We start from the raw sequence: 6,585 nt of genomic DNA on the forward strand, positions 1-6,585 counted from the left end.
GGACAGAGGGACGACCGATAATTCAATATATACACACACTTGTACATAATCTGGTCATTGCAGAGACAAATATTGCTCTCGTTGGATGGAGAGTTGTCTCAACTGCACTCATACTACTTTTTCTTATATCTACTATGACTTTCAGTTAGATTGTACACTGAATGTTAAATTATATTCATGGTGATATTTTCACATGACTCTACCTGATAAGTTCATTTGTGATTGGTGCATGACTAATAGAAACTCCACGTGAGCATAATTTGCCTCTGCAATGACCATCTAATGTACAAGTACATGTACGTGTATATACATTGGATACATGTAAGAACTATCTGTCGTATACTATTGAAATCTGTTTAAGAAATAACAACATCAAATAGGGACAATATTCAAACCTTTGTGTTTGTATTCTATATAGATCAAATGTATGTGATGCAATTTTCTATAAATTAACAAACATGTAGCTGGTATTTGGAAAAAAATACTGCAATTTATTGAATTCCAAAAGTCTGCAGTTCATGCAATTCAGTAACGTACAAAGATTAAATCAAATAATACAATTATTGACACATTATAAATAATAACTTTAATACTATGATTACATGTACAAATGTAGGTACGTCATAGAATAATATAAATATCAGGCCATGTTGAATGACGATTTAAACATTCAAATGTGTTAAATATCTTTCAGTAACATGATGTACTTTTTGTTCGATACAAGGTAATTATATTGTACCGTGGAGTAACCTTCAAACCTACTGCATAACCATGTAATCAGATGACTATAGAGGAAATTGTTTCAATACTGATGTTCACTGAATAACCCTTCAAGTTCATATGAGGTCACACTCGAGTTCTGCTTGGGTTAATTCCATGCATAAAAGGACATAACAAGAAAACGAAGACAAAATTACAATCGTCTAGTACACTGCCTAACAGTACAAAGAAATACAAAGTCTGAGCAATAAGAACCCCACTTTCAACCAAGGGTGATCTCAAATGTAAGATGTCGTTTAAAATCATATTCTAGTTTTTTCAGTTTAAAATTATTCAATACGAATTATGCAATTTATAAAATATGAAACTGACTGCATGTGATAACATCAATATACCTGCTTTCTCTCTTTGTTTACTTCTGTCAGATTTATAGAAATACGAAACTAAGTACATAGTTCAGCAGCGATATACCTGCTTTGTCTCTTTGTTTACTCCTGTCAGATTAATAAAATACGAAAATAACTACATAGTACAGCATCAATATACATTGACTTCCTCTGTGTTTAATTCTGTCAGATTCATGACAGAAACAACTTATATGAATGCATGTCAGATGAACATGCAAAGTTCTTAATCTCCTGCAGATACCATTCTTAATAACAATGTATCAGTATTGCATTCCTTTGTTTGGTTTTGCATTAACAAGGTTTAGTTTTTGTTCATGTTTATACGGAAGTTGGTCTTATATAATACATAGCACTCGTTGGCTACACAGCATGTGATTCGTCGTATGAAGTGCTAGATTATGTACAATAGTTAATGCTGGGAATGTCTTTTTGGTCTCTCTTGTTAAGTCTTTATTTTTGCTTAATGTCTTGCTTTTTCTGTGTTTTTCATTTTGTTTTATGATTGTCTTAAACTAAAAAAAAAAAAAATTGAATGTAAGTACTTATATTTGGTACACACGAGGACTACAATAAACGTCAGAAAAAAAGACTTAAAATATTACATACACGACTGAAAGAAAATATGAACAATCCAACAAAGACCTCACAGTACAACAACAAAATAGATCAAATGAAATTTCAGTATAATTGTGTTGGCAGAAAAATGTAATAACATATTTTGGTCCAAAAATTAATATTCCCGCTCTTTATATGCCGTGTCATGGGTTTCTTGTGAGACGATTATTTGACAATTGAGATACAATGAATTGGGGAATATGTTGTATGTTATATTTTGATGAAGAACGGATAAAAATGCAGTGTTTAAATATGAAATCATTTGTCTATTTGGAGGAAATTGAGGTCAAGGTCAAAGGTCAAGGTCGTTTTCTAAAGTTTGAATTTTGATTGTTATCTTTATTCAAAAGAAGCAGTAACAGTAAATGATAAGATGTGTTTGCCAAATATTTGTAACATTAATAAAGGCAACAGTAGTATACCGCTGTTCAAAACTCGTAAATCTCTGGACAAAAAACAAAATCGGGGTAACAAACTAGAGCTGGGGGAAACGGACTTAATATCAAAGGAGAACAACGACACAACAATAACATGTAACACACACAGAAACGGACTAAGCATTAGAGAAAATCCGATGAGAATAACAAATATAACATCAAAACACAATACATGAATTTGGGATAGAAAAGTACCGTGACAGTCTTATAGTAATGTGAATTCACACTCAAATATAAGAGAAAATAAACGACACAACGGAAACACACCGTTAAAATGTAACACATAGAAAAACGAACTATAATATAACCATGGCCATATTCTTGAATTGGTACAGGACAATTTTAAAGAAAAAATGGTTGGTTGAACCTGTTTTTGTGGCATGCCAAACCTCGCAATTAAATGACAATGTTAAATATAATATTAAAATGACAACATAATAATACAGGACTACAATACAAATAAATAAGAGAACATATAAAACAAAGAAACACATAAATAATAGCTAACAAAAGCCAGCAGGTTTAAAATTCAATTCGCCAGAAACGCGCCTCGTTCAAACAAGACTCACCAGTGACGCCCAGATATAAAAGTTCGAAACTCAAAAAAGTACAAACTTGTACAGCACTGAGGATCCAAAGTTCAAAAAGGGGGTGCCAAATACGGCTAGGGTTAACTGCTTGGGCTTGGGATAAGAACATTCTTATTGTTTAGAACACTTTATGCTATTACAAACAGTATTTTTTATCAAATGAATATAAAAGATAAACTGAAGTATTAACATGTCCCATTAAAGAATTATGCAAGGTGCTGTTTCTTGATATCTTTTTGAAGGTTCTGAATGGACTATGCTTCATACGAGTGCAAAAACATTGCATAATTAGTACCCATTGGAATACCGACTTTCTGTTGAAATATTAATCCTTCAAACACAACAAATGTATTGTCGATCAAAAGGGCGCAACTTCAACCCTTTTATGTCAAAGTGTTTTTATCAACCAATAAAGGAGTGTTTTCCCCTTATGTATTCACAATCAGTATTACTCCACAACCATACCAGTGATTGGTCTGTTTTTTTCGACTTTAGTCCTCTGACCTTTGAATAGAGACCAAGGTCAGATGCCAATTTGACGTTCTAGATTTTGACCTGTGCAGAAAATTCTTACTGGTTCATTATAAAACAATTGTGACTTTTGTTGACATTTCATCATTTATCAGGTCAACCATTAATTACTGCTATTTAACCGGAAGTAGCATATTTCAGACTTATCCTCTGAAAAAGTACCTACACTGTATATTTCCTATTTTGTTAGGAGTGACATTGGAAAGACATCGAAAGACCTTCAATTGTTCTCTGAAGAATTGGTATTCATTTTTTTTCCTCGGAGATGTTTTTTTTTGGACAATGATGTTGTACAATGATGGGGATTTCAAAACCTACCCTCTGTAGCCAAAATCTCATCATTATAGGAGTCATCTCGCCGCACCCCCTTTTTCTTAAACCGTAAAAGATTTTAAAAAAATGTTTTCGTCAAATTGTTTATCTACTCTAAAGAACGATCTGGTTATTTATAACTGATGTGATCGGATGACATCTCATGGACATTATTTCCTTTTGTTCATTTGACGTTCTGGATTTTAACCTCTGCTAAAAATTGTGACTGTTCATTATAGAAAAAGTAACTCTTCTGCATTTGAATGTAGACATTTCATCATTTACACCGCTGGATCGTTGCCACTGCTGGTGAACTTCACGAGGTATCACAAGCACAGTAGTCAACATAGAATTGATATGAATATCAATAATGTGATCTTTTGTATAAATTGCCTGTTTACAAAACTCTAATTTTTTCGAAAAACTAAGGATTTTCTTATCCCAGATATATATGACCTTAGCCGTATTTGCCACAACTTTTTTGAATTTTGGATTCTCAATGCTCTTCAACTTAATACTTGTTTATTTTAAAAAATATTTTGATATGAGCGTCACTGATGAGTCTAATGTAGACGAAACGCGCGTCTGGCGTACTAAATTATAATCCTGTCACCTTTGATAACTATCTGGTCAACCGGAATTCACAATATTTTTTACCAGAATTAGACTATTTTCATTGTTATTTATAAATGTTATATATGTTTTACAAATCTAATCTCTGTCCTATATGTTCTTTCATTTATTAGTATTGAAGTCCTGTCATGAAATGTTATCATTTTAATGTTATATTTAACATTGCCATAAAAGCGGAAGGTTTTGCATGCCACTAAATCAGGTTCAATCCACCATTTTTTCTTTATGTCCTCTACCAAGTCAGGAATATGGCCATTGTTATATTATACAATGTAGTTTGCTTCTGTATGTGTTGCATCTTAATGTTGTGTTTCTGTTTTGTCGTAATTCTCCTGTTATATATTTGATGTGTTTCCCTAAGTTTTAGTTTGTAATCCGGAATTTGTTTTCTTTTTTCAATCGATTTATGAATTTCAAACAGCGGTGTACTACTGTTGTCTTTATTTACTTACGCAGCTAATTTGTATAGGTACTATTTCTGTACTTAAAAAAAGCAGCATTAGAAATTTTCTTTTAATATTTAATACTATTTCTTTACTTTAAAACTGTTGTAATATTTAGGAACAATGTACTTGTATTTAACAGTGCTTGATTTGTACTAAATATTTTGGTACAGAAATAATACAAAATTCAATGTTGGAAAATCAAAACTTTAAGAGATTTGAAAAAGAAAAACTTACAAAATGCTGAAATGTAACGGTAGTAACCAAAAATCTGTAGTACCTAAATTTCAAGTACAAATAAAGTACTGTAAAATACAGGTACCTAAATATTACAATAATTTTAAAGAAACAAAATAGTACTGAATTTTAAAAGTAGATTTCCAGTATTACAAATTTTTAGTACAGAAAAAGTACATCTGCAAAAGTAGCTGTGTAGCATTTTTATCATTATTAAGTGATTTTTCAATATTAATTTTTAATGATTATTATGCTATCACCATTGATAATTTTTATTTTAATTGGGATGAATTAGATATACAAAAATAAATTTACTCCCGAATATTTTCATATACTTGTCCAAAAACGGTTATTTCTTAAAAAAAACCTCTAGCAAGAGATTGTCTACTTATAAAATAACTTCGACTTTCATGTAACTTTTTGAATCATAATAATCGGCTTCGTGCTTACTGTCAAGCCTTAGTTATGTAGAAAGGTAAAGGTCGGCATAAATGAGTTTGAACACCACGCAAAAGATAAGCTGATCATAATTCTATAGGTCAACATACAATCGTCAACGAATGACATCTTTACAATATGACAACCTCTGGGTAACCGTAAAATTAAAAAAAACTAATCAAACAAGGAATATCACTGGTTTGCCTGCAAACTACACAAAATTCTGCAAATAACGAACAAAATGCCATTTCATCTTTACGTATTATAAAGCAATTTTGATTTCTTGACTGATATCATTTAGATGAATATCTTTGACGTTCTATGTTTTTATCAAAATACTCTTGAATTTGCATCTTCAAGAATGAATAATTCTATACTTGCAAATGTTTGAGTGAATAAAAACTATTCATACTAAAGTTCAGAATATTTAAGATGTTTTTAAATAAGCCAACATTAATAAGTTTCTTCTAACAATGCTAAAATGCGGGATAATTATCATCAGATATAACGATAGCTTTTGGATAGAAGACATGCATTACGAAACAGACATTTAACGGTAATTAAGACCATGCCAATACTTAATCAGACCCTTTAGTCTTGATTACATGGAATGGTTGAGATATGATATAAGGTAATCGAACCCAGCAACAGTCCATTAAGCCTATGGTAAAAAGTATGTCTAAAAAGATGTCGTAAAAGAGGGGCGAAAGATACCAGAGGGACAGTCAGACTAATAGATCGAAAATACTCCATGGCTAAAAATGAAAAAGACAAACAGACAAATGATAGTCCACATGAGACAACATACAAACTAAAGACTATCAAACACAATCCCTACCAAAATCTAGGCGAGAATTCAGGTACACCGTAAGTGTAAGCAAATCCTGCTCCACGTGTGGCACTCGTCGTGTTGCTCATGTTATTAAAAACCCGGTAAATAGTCCAATTCAGTAGGTCACATTCATAAAAAAGGGAGGGGGTTGTATTTACGACGTAAGGAACATATCCGATATCATCTGTGAAACGATTATTCCATAACGGTCAACCAACATGGTGGCGTTCGTAAAATTTACAAATGTATGATTTCAACTTCACCATTTGAAATTCTTAGTTTAATCGCGTACTTGTGATCAGCAACCCTCTATCAAGGAAATCATGATATAAAATATAAGCACGGGAATAGTGTATCAACTCAATTTGTTCTTGACTTTGGAAATGTAAT

This window comes from Mytilus trossulus, chromosome 11, assembly GCF_036588685.1.
Source record: "Mytilus trossulus isolate FHL-02 chromosome 11, PNRI_Mtr1.1.1.hap1, whole genome shotgun sequence".
In the NCBI taxonomy this organism is placed as follows: domain Eukaryota; kingdom Metazoa; phylum Mollusca; class Bivalvia; order Mytilida; family Mytilidae; genus Mytilus; species Mytilus trossulus.